Source organism: Garra rufa, chromosome 2, assembly GCF_049309525.1.
Source record: "Garra rufa chromosome 2, GarRuf1.0, whole genome shotgun sequence".
In the NCBI taxonomy this organism is placed as follows: Eukaryota; Metazoa; Chordata; class Actinopteri; order Cypriniformes; family Cyprinidae; genus Garra; species Garra rufa.
This window is the reverse complement of record NC_133362.1, coordinates 52,526,430-52,543,907: the sequence shown is the minus strand read 5'-3', so window position 1 is coordinate 52,543,907 and position 17,478 is coordinate 52,526,430. Positions and strand designations below refer to the sequence as shown.

At 42.8% G+C, this 17,478-nt stretch overlaps 2 non-coding genes across 2 annotated transcripts; both read left to right on the top strand.

Annotated features, from left to right (window-relative positions):
* Window positions 1-13,761: 13,761 nt before the first annotated feature.
* On the top strand, window positions 13,762-13,835 carry trnat-cgu (transfer RNA threonine (anticodon CGU)). Its single transcript has one exon. It is a non-coding gene; the product is annotated as a tRNA-Thr (tRNA).
* Window positions 13,836-14,513: 678 nt separating this feature from the next.
* trnar-ucu (transfer RNA arginine (anticodon UCU)) lies at window positions 14,514-14,603 on the top strand. The gene is given in 2 exon segments: window positions 14,514-14,550; window positions 14,568-14,603. It is a non-coding gene; the product is annotated as a tRNA-Arg (tRNA).
* The last annotated feature ends 2,875 nt before the right edge of the window (window positions 14,604-17,478 follow it).

The following is a 17,478-nucleotide window of genomic DNA, read 5'->3' as shown; positions in this document are numbered from 1 at the left end:
CAGCTCATGAAAACCCAAAATTCCTATCTCAAAAAATTAGCATATTTCATCCGACCAATTAAAGAAAAGTGTTTTTAATACAAAAAAAGTCAACCTTCAAATAATTATGTTCAGTTATGCACTCAATACTTGGTCGGGAATCCTTTTGCAGAAATGACTGCTTCAATGCGGCGTTGCATGGAGGCAATCAGCCTGTGGCACTGCTGAGGTGTTATGGAGGCCCAGGATGCTTCGATAGCGGCCTTAAGCTCATCCAGAGTGTTGGGTCTTGCGTCTCTCAACTTTCTCTTCACAATATCCCACAGATTCTCTATGGGGTTCAGGTCAGGAGAGTTGGCAGGCCAATTGAGCACAGTAATACCATGGTCAGTAAACCATTTACCAGTGGTTTTGGCACTAGGAGCAGGTGCCAGGTCGTGCTGAAAAATGAAATCTTCATCTCCATAAAGCTTTTCAGCAGATGGAAGCATGAAGTGCTCCAAAATCTCCTGATAGCTAGCTGCATTGACCCTGCCCTTGATAAAACACAGTGGACCAACACCAGCAGCTGACATGGCACCCCAGACCATCACTGACTGTGGGTACCTGACACTGGACTTCAGGCAATTTGGCATTTCCCTCTCCCCAGTCTTCCTCCAGACTCTGGCACCTTGATTTCCGAATGACATGCAAAATTTGCTTTCATCCGAAAAAAAGTACTTTGGACAACTGAGCAACAGTCCAGTGCTGCTTCTCTGTAGCCCAGGTCAGGCGCTTCTGCCGCTGTTTCTGGTTCAAAAGTGGCTTGACCTGGCGCCTGTACACGGTGGCTCTGGATGTTTCTACTCCAGACTCAGTCCACTGCTTCCGCAGGTCCCCCAAGGTCTGGAATCGGTCCTTCTCCACAATCTTCCTCAGGGTCCGGTCACCTCTTCTCGTTGTGCAGCGTTTTCTGCCACACTTTTTCCTTCCCACAGACTTCCCACTGAGGTGCCTTGATACAGCACTCTGGGAACAGCCTATTCGTTCAGAAATTTCTTTCTGTGTCTTACCCTCTTGCTTGAGGGTGTCAATGATGGCCTTCTGGTCGGCAGTCTTACCCATGATTGCGGTTTTGAGTAATAAACCAGGCTGGGAGTTTTTAAAAGCCTCAGGAATCTTTTGCAGGTGTTTAGAGTTAATTAGTTGATTCACATTATTAGGTTAATAGCTCGCTTAGAGAACCTTTTCATGATATGCTAATTTTTTGAGATATAAATTTTGGTAGCTGTATGCCAAAATCATCAATATTAAAACAATTAAAGGCTTGAACTACTTCAGTTGTGTGTAATGAATCTAAAATATATGAAAGTCTATGTAATCAGTACATTACAGAAAATAATGAACTTTATCACAATATGCTAATTCTGAAAAGGACCTGTATATATATATATATTACACAGATTAAGGAGACTCCACAAACAAAACAAGAACTTGAAATTCTAGGAGTATCTCAATCTGGTGACACATACACTCTTCTGAGCACTGAAGACGAAGTCTACACAGTTTCAGCTGAGTTCTGCAATGGAAACCTAACCAGTATCATTGAGGAATTACCCATGAAAATTGTAGTGGAACATATTAACAATCGAATCGTTGGCATCATGTCCTTAACTTAAGCGTCTACATCTACACCTGAACTCTTATCGTTTTACACTAGCTTTCATGCCTATTCATTTTCCAATAGTTTTCTCTATTGAATATAAGTGTTCTTATTTAGATTTTCCTTAACACATATTTTACCCTCTGTACATATCTATACTTAATATATTGTAATAAAAAGTACTTTTTGGCAACATCACCAAGACTGTTTATTTACATGCTCAGGCATTACACTTTCAAAACTTGATCACTTACATTTTTCACTATACTACCATTAACTACTCACTTATTTACCACTGATATTGAACCTAACAATTTAACAAATGACAATATATATATATTTTTTTTATTCCTGCTTACAATGTCAGCTACACTTTCAGATGTAAAAACATACTGCATTTTACTTCATTATATTATCACAACAATAATCATTAAACATTTGAAATCATTCAAAACAATATTAGCCATTTATATTACTGTAATTCAAAGATGAAGGCCATGATGCTAATGTTGTCCACAAGAGGGGAGCCACAGGATAACAGAACTCAATTCAAAGACTTTTTTACAGTGTTTCATTTAGGAGTGTTAACATAATCATATTACAGATATGTTTAGTATGTCCAGTGTCCACCATAGGGATGCTTGGGTTAGTGGTTTAAATGTCTACGTGGTTAAATGTCTACTTTTTAATTATACAAGGTGGCTGAGCTCTCTTGACGCCAGACCTGGTCTCAATAAAATGATGTTGGACATGCTGGAAAGACAGCATCAGGAAGATGAGGACAAATATGGACGTGTCACTCTGATGCTGGATGCCATGTCCATAAAACATTATGTCCAACATGATCCTCAGACACAAACAATGTTTGGATATGTGGACATGGGGGATCGATTGAATGAGACTGACATGGCTTCCGAGGTTCTTGTGTTTATGGTGGTTGGGCTTCAAGGTTATTGGAAAGCTCCAATCGCATTTTATTTGACCAAGTCCCTCACACCAGAATCACAGAAAGTGTTAGTAGAACATGCATTAGAAGAGAGAGATAAGGGTGGTGTGCATGACAATGGATGGTCATGCATCAAATGTCAGTATGTGCACCAAACTTGGGTGCCACCTAAAAGCAGACCCCTGTGAGCCCTTGAAGACCCATTTCCCACATCCAGTAACCCATGACAAAGTTTTTGTTATGATGGACGCTTGCCACATGCTGAAGCTGGCACGCAATATGTTGCAGGTACATGTCATTATTGCCTATCTGCTCGTGTTGACTGTTCTGCTTTTTATACATTTTGATTGTATTTACATAGTTGTGCAGAATATGGTGCTTTACAGTTGACGTGTGCAGTGAAAAAAAAATCTAATTCTGCAGGGATACAGCCTAATAACAAGCGGCTGTATAAATTAGAAGTACATTGTTCAGCTGAACAATGTCCAAAAGAAAAGTGGTCGTCATGCTGCCAAACGAGTCACAGACAAGCATGTGAACTTTGTCAATCAGAAGATGAAGGTATGTTTGCCTGATGATTTATGTACTGTACGTGTCTGGTCGCGAAAATATAAACATAAAAATAATGTTGCGAGCGCAAAATAATGTAGGTTAGGAGAGATTGCGATAAAATGGAAAAGAGGCTTCTTAAAAGAGGACAAGCTAAAAACTAAAATTTACATCTACTGATGGCTTTCTCAAGAAAGAGAATATCTCCCTTTGGATTGAATTTTGAGATTTGTAACTCTTTAGATGTTTTTTTATGCCCAAGCATAAGCGCACACACACACACACACACACACACACACACACACACACACACACACACACACACACACACACACACACACACACACACACACACACACACACGTTGTGTTTACATGTTTTATGGGGACATTCCATAGGCGTAATGGTTTTCATACTGTACAAACCGTACTTTCTATCGCCCTACACCTAAACCTAGCCCTCACAGGAGATTGTGCACACTTTTACTTCCTCAAAAAACTCATTGTGCATGATTTATAAGCCTGTTTCCTCATGGGGACCTAAGAAATTTTCTTACATTTGGTCCCCATAACGTGATAAATACCAGGTACACACACACACACACACACACACACACACAATAAAGTAAGAATAGTGTACCTTGAAAATACTTTTAAATAGTGTAACACTGTTTACTTTTTTACTGTTTCTTCAGAGAAAGAAACAAGCCAAAGAGGATAAACTTGGTCATGTACACAGTGACTCCACATTGCTCATGTTTGAGCATGGCGCATTGCTAAACCTAACTAGATGAGTTTGCAAACAAAATTTGAAAGTCAATTTTAAGATGCAGATAGCACGTAGCTAGCATGATTAAACAATGTTAACATGTTGTCAGCATTTTTACTAGCATGTTTTTGTTAGCATGCTTTACACATTTTAGCATGATTTATCACATTTTAGATACTCTTGCTTATGGCAAAAATCAAACTTTCCTCCCAAGATGACCAACCCACACTACACTCTTAAACATAAAGGTGCTTCACGATGCCATAGAAGAACCTATTTTGTCTAAATGGTTCCATAAAGAACCTTAAACATCTAAAGAACCTTTCTGTTTCACGAACCTTTTCTGGTTCTTCAGATAAAAAAAAAAAATGTAAGAAAGAGATGGTTCTTCTCTGGCATCACTTGAAGAACCTTTTAAAGCACCTTTATTTTTAAGAGTGTATGGTTAGTCCAGACAGGGTCAGATTTTCACAATTGGTGTGGGGTGAGTAATGAGGAAAGAGCAAGCAATAATGACTTAGTAAGCATATTAAATATGCAGTTCTGTCAGGACCACTATCGTCAAAATGATAGACATTAGCATACAATTTTGATTTGGCGGGGTAGTTCTGTTCTGGCACAACTCCCTGCCCATTCATGCAGCATGTCATGAATGAGCAGGGAGAGCAGCAATAATAACCCCCCAGGGTAAACAGAACAGAACAAGCAGATATCATTAATGTACTTAATGATATTTTAAGTGTAACACATAGATTGAGCTAAAAGGAGACTGATTCAAGTGGAATCAGTAAACCAGGTCCTGACTGTTGGAGATGGAGGAGGGTGTTTGCTCCTGAGCAAGCGAAAAAGCTACTGATAATACTAAATGCAGCCTTAAATAAAAATGCTGTGATAGGAGTAGCATTCCTATAGGTAGATGTGATCAGCTGATAGTCAGCTGATGCGAGCTTGACTCACGTGACCTGCCAGAACTAACGCTAGAAGCTTAATTTCTGTCAGGACCACTATCGTCAAAATGATAGACATTAGCATACAATTTTGATTTTTGGCGGGGTAGTTCTGTTCTGGCACAACTTCCTGCCCATTCATGCAGCATGTCATGAATGAGCAGGGAGAGCAGCAATAATAACCCCCCAAACCAAATGATAGGCCAGAACCTCCCCCAACCGCAACTGATGAAAGAACATGTCCTTCTGGATAACAGAGACTGAGACAGTGGCCCCTTACAAAGAGGGTAGCAGCATACGGGTGCATAATAACCCCCCCAAAACAACCATAGGCTGAACGCCCCCAACCACATGCTGACAGCAATCTAACTGAAACGCCTTATGGAAGGAGAGTGCAGCGAAGTGATTTCTTCTGCTATGAGCAGGTAAGCAGAGAAGCTTGCCCCTTCAGGAGGATTATAGCAGTGAACATGGATATATATACCTAGTTGCCCCACTAGCGACTGTTTCTATTGGCCTTTATATGTAAGCCGTCCACCACTTCACCGCGGTCCACCCAACGTAACCCACCCGTGGATCTATGTAAATCACCATAGTAATCACTGAATATTCGAAATATCACAGTCCTGCACAGCCGTTGGTCTGCGAACCTACAGTATGGTGAATGACGTCAAGTGGACCGCCGCGATGTGGCAGACGCATACACGTGCTTGGAGGGTTCCAATGGGGCATCCACATCCATGGCAGTGAAGGGGTGCTCTTCTTATGAGCAGGTAAGCAGAGCAGCTTGCCCCTTCAGGAGGATTGAAGCAGTGAAGGGGTGCTCTTCTTAATGAGCAGTAAGAAGAGCAGCAAGCCCCTTTAAAGCAGTACCTGAAACTTTGAAGATACAGAAACCCATTAGAATTGGCATTCTAGTTTACAGCAAACACAGCATACTGCAGCCATAAAAGCAAGCAAAACTGGATCAGAGATTGTAGATTTAACATGGCCTAAAGCTTCATTTAAAACTATTACAGCAAATAATGACTCAAATCAACCCAGTTACAGGTTTGACCCCCCATGACATTTGTGCTCAGTATGAGTTTTTTTTTTTTTTTTTTTTTTTTTTTTTTTACAATGAGCTATGTTTGACAATAATGTAGCATATAGTAACTAGAATGAAATAAGAAACTTAGCTTGTGAAGATATTCAGCGATGAGCAAAGGGAGAAATTCTAGTTTTTTTTTGTTTTTTTTGTTTTTGGGACGTATGCTTCCTAGTATTTGTTGGATTACTGAGCTGAAATCACGTTAATTGAAATCATGCAAAATAAATGCACTTGCATGCTTCATAACATGCCAGTGTTTAGTTTGCTACCACCTTTAAAGAAGATGATGATACACACAGGGTGTAAACATTGTTTATAAGAGGCATGCTCTGCCCTAAATTTGAGGCTGTAGTGAAAACACGCCATTAATTGATGGCTTTGAGCAACACCTATCATCGCTAAAACAGCGTGTTGGAAATAAATATATTGGATAAATGTAATGAAACTGTCACAGTTCTGTCAGTTTATGTTTTTGGTTTATCCCATTTGTCTTCCCCCCGTTGATCTGTGTCATTTGGTTTAGCCCTCGTCATCATTATTTCTAGCACCTGTCCTTGTATCATTAGTCATCTGTGTCACGTGTTTAATCATTAGTTTCCCTTTAAAAGTCTGTCTTTGTCATGAGTTCAATGTCGGTCTTTATTCGTTACATATGGTTGGTGTGTGGAGTGATCTGTGTTCCTGCCTTGTTCATCTTTGAGAATTATATTAAATATCGTGATTATTGTATTCCTCGTCTCTCGTCTCGTCCATCCTGCACGTCAACTTATAACAGAAAGACCGACCAATACAGTTTACCCGGCACCTTTTCCCTGTGTTTGTTTTTTCCGTTTTTTCTCAGTGTTTGTTTTTTCAGTTTAGTAATGGATCCTACTGTTCTCCTGATCCTCCTGAGGCAGGGGGAACGCTCTCTTGAGGACCACACACGTGAGTTTCTCTTCCTGGCAAACCAGTCACACTTCCCGGATAGCAGCCTATGCGTCCACTACCACTTAGGACTGAACTCTACCACCAAGGCGCTGCTATCCGGGGAGGGTCCTCAAGAGAGCCTGCCGGATTTCATCGAGTGGGTGCTGGCGTCCTGCCAATCATCCTGGACTGTCGACATCGTCAAGGAGGACGTCAGCCCCACTCCAGACCCAGAACCCAGCCAAACATCACCCCGACATGCGGAGTTGCAGCCCGAGCCCACCGCAGATGGTGAGCCAGAGCCGAGAGCGACAGAGCCAGAGCCTGACCCATCTGACCAGGTGCGAGAGCCGACTGCAACACCTGCGACGGTGGATTGCTACGTGGAGCGAGAGAGGGCAATAGAGAGCCCTGCCCACTGCACCACCACTGAGGGTGAGCTTGGACAACATTCTGGGGATTTGATAGACTTTTTCTCGGATCTCGCCGAAGATAACTCTTGTGACTTAATAGACTTCAATACAGAAATATCCTTCTGTCCTGTCTGCCCGGAATTCCCACCCACCCACCCTGTGTCATCCACATCCATGTTTGTCTGGCCGCCGCTGTCCCCTGACAGCCCCTCAGCTCACCCTCAGCCCAACACCTGTGCAGTGGACTCGCCGCGTGGCTGCCAGCTTCCATCGGCGTCTCGGCTGGAGGATCCCTCAGCTCCGCCTCCAGCCTCCGAGTCCAGGACTCCGCCTCGGCCCTCCGACCCTGCGGTTCCACCACGGATCTCGACGCCCTCCTCTCCACCGTCGCCCGTCGATCCACCACCTCCACCGGGCTCCATCGTCTTTTCGGCTCCGCCCTGGTCAGTCGTCACCCCATCGTCACCTCAGGACTCTGCTCCTCCGGCTGTGCCTCGTCGCGCCGTCCCACCGGCTCCTTGGGACTCCTCCTTCCTGCGGGCACAGCCTCCATCCTCTGTCGCTCCGGCTCCGCCGCAGATCTCCGGGACTCCGCCTCCGCCGCCAGAGCCTATTCCACCTTGGCCCTCCGGATCCTCTGCGTCACCCCGGATCATCGGCTCTCCGTCTCCGCCTCGGGCTCCTTCTCCATCTGCTCTGCCTCTGTCGGTCGGCCCCATGGAGTCGGCACGACTTCTTCCACCATGGTTCCTCCCTCCGTCGGCTCCACAGTGGGCCGTCATCATGGCTGCGGTCTGGGTCGGTTCCTCCTGCCCCGGATTCCTCCTGTTTCCTCCCTGGCTCCTCCCTCCGTCGTCGCCCCCTTGGACTGTCTTGTCTGCCCCTTGGACTTTTGTTTTGGCCCCCCTTCGTGGGTTGCGTCCTCCACTGAAGCCTCCCCCATTATGGACTCTAGTTTTCTGTTTTTTCGCCCCTCTTTTCTGTTTTGTTTTTCTTTTTCTACGGCGCGAGGATGCGCCTATTCGGAGGGGGGCGTAATGTCACAGTTCTGTCAGTTTATGTCTTTGGTTTATCCCATTTGTCTTCCCCCCCCGTTGATCTGTGTCATTTGGTTTAGCCCTCATCATCATTATTTCTAGCACCTGTCCTTGTATCATTAGTCATCTGTGTCACGTGTTTAATCATTAGTTCCCCTTTAAAAGTCTGTCTTTGTCATGAGTTCAATGTCGGTCTTTATTCGTTACATGTGGTTCGTGTGTGGAGTGATCTGTGTTCCTGCCTGTTCCTGCCTTGTTCATCTTTGAGAATTATATTAAATATTGTGATTATTGTATTCCTCGTCTCTCGTCTCGTCCATCCTTCACGTCAACTTATAACAGAAACAGCACCCCCAATACTAGATGCATTTACGCAGCAAGCCCATTGAACCACTTTAACCTGTTTTGAATACAACCAATATCCTAACAGTGGCAGCGTTTCATAACCATAGGGTATGCATTTTAATTAATTTATTTCTTAATTTTTATCTTATTTTATTTGTTTTTATAAAAACACTGCATTGTATGTGGCTTATCAGACCCTTGCACTTAACATTTTTTTTTTATGAATGAAAATCAAGCTCAAATTGTAAGTAGGTTTTGACTAGCCAATGACGGAGATATGCCTCGTCTTAGAACGGCTGTATCAAGTGCATTGTGTCATATGCTTCATCAACTACTCGTGCAGCTGTATGCGCATAGTTTCTTGTTTCGCTTGCCAAAATCTCATGACATGAACGATGAAGCACCATATGCACAGTATAGAGCGCTGTACTTATTTAAACATCAGCTATTAATTTACACTTGTATTGCGAACGAGCGGTCTTCAAGCTGAGCGCGCTGCACGGTACTTCGTTCTGAATGAACAAGGTTTCATTCAGCATTAGGTTACAATGTTTCCCTGACACTTGAGGATCTAATGCGTTATGGAGTTTAGTGATAAGCTCTTACTGAATTCTTAATTTTGTATATATATATATATATATATATTTTTTTTTTTAAGTCCTCAAACAGACATAACGAAACCCAATAGCACTGGTTTAAAATAGCAGCGACATATAATAGAGCTATGAAATTTGGAAACTTGATGGCAAGTGCCGGTGCGGGCTGGTGGAGACACGTTTATGCATCTTTGCACAAAAGCAGCAGAACAACTATACGCAAATATGATTAGCAACGCAAGAATAGGCAATTCGATTTAAAATGTTTTGCGTGAGCAATCATTGTGTTATAAGAGCTTATGAGAACGTGTATGACCTGATGCCCGTTTTAAGGCTTTGCTTGCGTTCTGCCATGGATGACCGATGTACTTGAATCTATATCAGATACTTATATGCGAGCGGGAGCGGTACAAACATAAATGTCGCGGCAAGAGCGGGACGCGATACATATCTCAGAATCTTGCAGGAGCTGAAAAATCCGTCCCACGCAGGTCTCTAGCCTAAAGCCACAGCTTGCCTACCAAATAAACGAAACACGAGCAACATTTTATGACAGTATATTTGGGCTCCTAAATATTATATCACTCGCACCCAAAGCACTTATTGTAAATGAAATAATCACAGATAATAGTTTTGATGTACTCTGCTTGACTGAAACTTGGCTAAAACCAAATGATTTTATTGGTCTGAATGAGTCTACTCCACCAAACTACTGTTATAAGCATGAACCGATCGCTCAGATCGGTCGTGGCGGTGGTGTTGCAACAATTTATAGTGATATTTTCAATGTTACTCAGAAAACAGGGTACAGGTTTAATTCATTTGAAGTACTCCTACTTAATGTTACTCTGTCAGATATGCAAAATAAATCTCTCCTATCACTTGCTCTGGCTACTGTGTATAGACCTCCAGGGCCGTATACAGATTTCCTAAAAGAATTTGCAGATTTCCTTTCTGACCTATTGGTTAATTTTGATAAAGCAAAGCAAAGCATCTTGATGAACAAGAGTAACTGCCAGCTAAATTGCATTGCTTTCTGATCACTTTATTGTGCACTTTTTGCACAAAAATGTGCTTATTTTCACTGTGGACATTAAAAAGATGCATGTGTTTTTCCAAGGGTTAAAGTCATATGTTAATTTCTTGATTGGCACTTTGAAAAGATTTCTGGACATTTTAGGCATATTTTCTGACTCCCTTTAATGCATTTGCTCTGTTTTGAGCCATATTCCTGTGAATTTTTTTTTGCCATGATTATTTTTTAAAGAGATAAAAATGTTCATTATCAGCCTTCAATAATATGGCAACAAAATTCTATAACATAATTTTGGCAGTTAAAATTTTGGGCTGGTTTGGGCTGGAAATCATCAACCCGTATGTAAATTTGTCCTATTTTTTGTGTATATATATATATATATATATATATATATATATATATATATATATATATATATATATATATATACCTGTCTGCTGTTATATGACATACTCATTCAAGCCCATGTTTATTATTTAGTTCCTTATCTAAATTTAACGATGCACAGTTCAGTAATTTTTTAGTTGCTGTTGCAAATCTGAATCCTAGAATGTTTCTTTGTTAAATGTGGTTAGATTTGCTTTCTAGCCAAAACAATTTTTTGGATAGAATTGGGATTCAAAAGATTCAAATAAATGAATACTCAAGGCGCATGTGTATGTATACATGTAATAGCACCTTATTTTAATTGTCATAATCATGTCATCAAAACTAATCATGTGTTAGCCTGGGTGTCCCCATACTGCCTTGCGCAGCGCGATTTTATTCACGCTTCTAGTCAGTCTGGAAACCATGGACCTAATTTTCACCTAAGATAGGGAACCAATCACAGAACGGGGAGGGAGCAGCAAGACGATGACACCTTCTATGCGACTCACCGAAGCAGTTTGTTACTATGGATCCAGCACGGCAGCAGCCGCGGTTATCTTTCGTGTCTACACCGGACGCGAGCGGCTTGACCCGACGCGACAAATGACATTAGAACCTATTATGCTGTCTACATTGGATGCGGCGAGACACGGCAAATCCCGACTGTAATCTGCTGCCGCGTTCTATTTATGACGTGCTCACACAAAAGTTTAAATGATTTGCAACGGTCGCCTTGTCGCGTCCAGTGTAGACAGACTTTAGCTGTTGCGGCGCGGCAACTGTCGCGTCCGGTGTAGACACGGTATAGTGTTCTAAGTAGTTTAGAACGCAAGTTTATTTTGAAAAAAAAGAGCAACTTTAGGCGTTCGCTCTACATACGTCATCCGGTATAATTGAAACGATTGGCTATGAGCTACGCACAGGCGCTTTTGATAGACATTCGTATCGCCCAATAAACGGCTCTGGGCATTCGTAAACCACGCCTCAAATACGAGAAAATGAACATGTGGTTCCCAGACCACGAATCATGACGAAGTCATAACGTGGTCTGGTGATAGCCAGGCTAATCATGTGTAGCTATTCACAATAATAAAAAAATATATAATCTTTTGGGCACATTTATAACATTACGTAATCATTTTATAAATGTTACTTTTCTTGTAAAACTTAAAAAACAACCTTGTTCTCTTACGAGAGGTCTCTCGTACTGCATAAGATACGGGGGAAAATCCTTTTCCGCAAGATATTGAAGCCAAAAAATTAATTAATTTTGTAACAAAGTAAAACGCGTTGCAGTAGCATACATAGGCGAGACAGCTAGTGCGCCTATTGGCTGTTCTGCGGCAACTGCAGCAGCCTATCGAACGAGGCCTAGCGTGACGCCAGACCCAATGAGGGTGCTTCGCGCCCACTGCATCACGTCCCGCCATAACGGGCGTGGTCTAGGCCTATAAATACCGCTCGTAGGCAGCTATTATCAGATTTTTCATCCTTCAAGCGAAGCACACGCATCGCTGGAGCTGGAGAAGAAGCCGCGCCGTCGATCGGGAGCACCTTCAGCGGGACGAGTCATAGAAGTCGCTGACCGCGCCGCCTTCCTTGCCTTCCTGCTGCGCTTTCCGGCGCCTATATCCTTTCATTGCTTTATTCCTGTGTGTCGCTGCTGCGGCACACATTCATAAAAGAGCAAAGGCGTCTTTTTAAAGATGCCTTCCTGCGGCTCGTGCAGAGCCACACTCAGCGACGGGGACCGCCACGTGATCTGCGTTTCCTGCGTGGGTAAAGAGCACGCAGTTCTCGCGCTCGCCGACGGCGGCTGCCCTCACTGCGAGCCAATGCCTATGGTGACTCTGAGGACTCTCATGGCCTTCTTCACTGAGACTGCTCCCCCGCCCGCAGCGGTATCGCGCCGTAAAAAGTGCCGTGCACAGCTGGGCCCCGGAACCTTCCCCCAGCCGACAAAGCTCGCCGGTTCGCCCGCCTGCTTCACCGACCTCGTCAGCCTCCATTCCGGATATAAAGCTGCCGCTGTCTGCTTCCACTTCCATTGATGCTGCTGATGAGGGGGCTCTGATGGAGGAAGAGGATTCCTGCTCTATCCTGGCGTCAGGCAGTGCGGACTGGGCGAGCTCGGTGGACATCGCGCCCCCTGCCTTCACTCCGTCAGGCACAAGAGCTTCAATTGAGGTGGAACTAATGAGGCGAGCCTGGGCCTTGAGTGGTCTTCACCAGAATCCCAGCGGTGCCTTTCCACTGGTGGCTGTCTCTGGCCTCGCTGTTGGATTGGAGACCCTGATGACACTATGTTTTTGAACCGTGCCTCAATTGTGCAAAGACCTGAGGACCTGTCTTTCTGCCCACACAGTGTGCCACTTGGCCTAGCTGGACGGGCACAAATCTGTAAGTAAAGGCCTCAGTGGCCCAGCTTGGCATACCAACAGGCTCTGTGGCGCAATGGGTGGCGCATTAGACTTCTAGACTGCCAGATGAGACCATTCAAAGGTTGTGGGTTTGAGTCCCACCAGAGTCGTGCTTCTTGGCATTTTATTAAGCCCATACTGCACAGTGTTGCCCTCGGACAGCAGAAACCATTTTGAGGCCTCCTGTTCTCAGCGTACATTGATTTAAAAAAAATGTCAATCATATTTAAAAGGTAGCAAAACATGCCCAAGAACCAATTCAGTGAGGTATGGCAATCACTGTCTTGGATCTTTTTGCTCTCCCTTGGACCTGAGACCCTTACAGTGCCTCTGCCTTTCAAACAACACTGCAATTATGCAGAGACCCGAGGGCCTGTCCTTCCTGCAGAGAGAGCATGTGCTCTCTTACAGTTGGACGGCCACAGACCCAGAAGGTCAGCCTTTACTCGGCTCTGGTGGCTCTCGTGTTGGGATCTGTGGCGCAATGGATAGCGCATTGGACTTCTAGACTGCCAGATGAGGCCATTCAGAGGTTGTGGGTTTGAATCCCACCAGAGTTGTGGCTTTTGGCTTTCTGGGTACTCTCATACTGTGCAGTGTTGCCCTCAGGCAGTAGAAATTTGTAGACGTTCTCGTTTAAGCGTACCAGCACCTTCCCCGCCTCTGGATGTTTTGATCCTCTGAGTCACCCTCCCGACAGCCTTGCATGCGGTTTGGCGCCGTGGCTTAGTTGGTTAAAGCGCCTGTCTCGTAAACAGGAGATCCTGGGTTCAAATCCCAGCGGTGCCTTGGGAGGCGTTCCAGTCCAGCAAGCTCAAGCTTTTCCAAAAGCGGCCCGCAAACAGGGATAGCGAGGGCAGTGAGTGGTTAATTTTGCAAACCGCCCCGACTCAGTTGTCGGCAAACGCCTTAAAGCTGTCCAGCGCCCGGTCAGCCAACCCCTGGCCTCTTCTCTGGGAGCCTGGATCGCCTGAGTCGCCCTCCCGGAGGGCGATTGTGCGGCCAGGCTAGTCTACTAAACAGGAGATCCTGCGTTTGAATCCCATCGATGGTTTGGTTGCACGCCACAATACTGCCGAGCTTGTGCTTTACCAAAAAACAGACGGCGAAAGGGGACACAGAGGAGCTTGAGGACAGCGGACGGTTTCCCCTGCAACATTACCCTCGCACCTGCTTTTGAAGAATACCATTCAGGCTAACTTTCCCCACCAAGGAGGCGCCGTGACTTAGCTGGTCAAAACACTTGTCTTGTAAACAGGAGATCCTGGGTTTGAATCCCAGCGGTGGCTGTCTCTGGCCTCGCTGTTGGATTGGAGACCCTGATAACACTATGTTTTTGAACCGTGCCTCAATTGTGCAAAGACCTGAGGACCTGTCTTTCTGCCCACACAGCGTGCCACTTGGCCTAGCTGGATGGGCACAAATCTGTAAGTAAAGCCCTCAGTGGCCCAGCCGGACATACCGATGGGCTCTGTGGCGCAATGGATAGCGCTTTGGACTTCTAGACTGCCAGATGAGGCCATTCAGAGGTTGTGGGTTCGAGTCCCACCAGAGTTGTGGCTTATGGCTTTCTGGTTACTCTCATACTGTGCAGTGTTGCCCTCAGGCAGTAGAAATTTGTAGACATTGGCTGTGTTCGAAACCGCATACTTCCATACTATATAGTAGGCAAAAAGCAGTAGGCGAGCAAAAAAGTATGTTTGAATGTTCAGTATTCATAAAAGAGTAGGCGAGAATTAGTAGGCGAGTGCACTAATTCTCGCGAGATTCGGACGAACGTCTACTTAAAGTGCGTTCGAATATGCCTACTAACCTATATAGTAGGAAAAAAGAGTACGTGAAGAAAGAAGTACGTTCGAAACCTCAGTATTCATAAAAGAGTAGGCGAGAAATCCCCGGATGTCTTCTGCTTCAGACCAGATTCTTAAGTGTTCATTTGATGCACACTTTTCAATCCCAGGAGGCCACAGGAGGCCAAAACGTCATCATCGAACGTGATTGGGAACCGCAACGAGAGTGTTTACAAATGTGAGTATTACAAACCAAAACACGGTTCTCTGTCTGAAAATCGTATTTGTTGAGCTACTGTATCGTAAACTGCTGATTTGCATAAGGTGTCAATACGTGTAGTGTTAAAGTATATTTGAGATTTCGCTGTAAAACACGTTTTATTACGTATAGCGACCATAGCATCTTAAAGATGATTACTAAATGTTTAACAACTGACAGGAACATGTTCTGAGAGCATTAAATGAGCACATCACAACACCAAACAGACATCTAAATGAGTGATGGACATTATGTGAGTTTATGTAGAATTCTCTGTTGTCAACACTGCTTTAGATTAATGTAATGTAAATAAACACATACATATAGTAACTAAACATGAGTTATCTGTTTCATTTGTCTAATAGTACTGTTTATAAATTCAGGAGCATTTGTATTGGATAAAAAGCCAATTAACACAACAGCTACCTCATAAATGTAGTATTGAGCACACAAATCAGAGGGAACTGAATCTTGTGTGGATGTTACAGGGACAGATGAGACAAGTATGCTTGTCTGGTGAAGAGTGATTGATGAAGCAGTGCTGCCATCAAAGGCTTTGAGTGAGTACACTACAGACAAAACCTTAAGTTGCAGTTTATTAATAATAAAAAAAACTTTAAGCACTTTTCTGATTCTATATTTCTGTGCCTTTGTTGCAGATATTTTGTGGTGGAGCAGGACCTGAAAGGAAAGGTGACAGCAGCATTTGTGGGGAAAAAAGTAAAATCTGTAACTTAAAATAAAGTTAGGTAATTTTGTTACTTCTAATACAGAGATCTAATGAAATTGTGCTGTTAAAATGACAACTTTTGTATTGTATTTTATTTGTTCATCTTTGTATGATCTGAAATGTCTGCGGCAGACTGGTGTGTGCAGTGAGAAAAGAGAAATCCACAGCAGCATCCTAGAAATGGTCAAGTGCCATCGATGAGACCCTCCATCACTCCACCTGCTCTTTGTCTCATCTGGACCAGATGTTGCTGTGGTCTCTTCGTCCTCAGAGACCAAAGAGCCAGCGAGAGCATCTAGAGAAAGACTAAAATACCAATATGTCTGAATAAAGCTTTGTTCCATGTGTCTTTATTTATGTTCATGGTTACTTTATCATTTTACTCATATATCCATGTTGTTATCAGTAAATAAAATATAAGTTTCATTAACATATGCATTAATTAATTACTTGATTAAAAAAAAAAACATGCTTGTTTTACTAAAAAATATAATTAATTATAGGTCAGCATTTATCATTATTATTGATCAGTGCATTCTGAGGTAATCTTAATTTCTAAGCAGTAATACTTACATTTTTTGAGTGTAAAATCCTCAAAAAACACCTTCAAACACAAGATCTTCAAGCAGCTGATCCACGTCTCCTTTGTGCAGATATTGCAAACATGGAGGAAGATGTACTAGGTAGGGTTGTTGTGTTACTGATGCTATGAGGTGTTTGAGCACCTGTTGTGCTTATTTTAATTTTATTACTAATACTACCTAACTTACAATTACAGGCTCAGGGTAAGATGGTATTTATCTTTAACAATGAACAATCATAATGAGAAAAACTAAAAACATAACTATTAGGCTTGCTTACATCATAGTATGCAATTATATACACAGGGAAATATGATTAAATATCTCTGAATAATCAAAATATTCACATCATCGTTTATCAAAAATTGGATTTGTTTTTGTTATTGATAAGCCTCAGGGATGAAAAGAGAAATTTAACAAGAATTTAAGCTAGCTTTGCGTGTGGATAAACAATTTTGAATACAAAACAAAAGAAATAACTTATTAAAAAAATAAAGAATTTGGGTTTTCCTGACAAAAATGATTTCTTTAAGTATTAAAAAATACAAAAACCTAAATGAACCCAAAACGTATCTGTTATACTACAATCACAATAAAAGAGCAGCTGTTTCTTCAACATGACCACAAAATGAACAAATTTCATCAATATCAAAATATTTATAGAAAGATGAATTAAACCTGTCGCTATATGTTAAGTTGTTGCACTTGTTATAACGTCGTTGGTCACATGATAACGTCAACATGGCGGAAGACGTGCAGATCACATCCATACTCAACGAGATTTGGCTGTAGAGTACGTACTCTTTTAGCGCTCGTTAAGTAAGTACTTATTGAAATTAAGTACCTACTCATTGAGTATGCGGTTTCGAACGCAGCCAATCATTTTGTGAATCGATTGATTCAGTTGACTCGGAATTTCGAAAAGATCCGTTTCTATCAACACTATACTAACAGTAACCGAATTCTTTAGGAAAAATGATTCACTATATAGGGACTACGTGTCACTAAATAAAGCATTACAGTGGCTAACAATTCATTTCACAATTCTCTAAACAAGTTGTACTGATTTAAA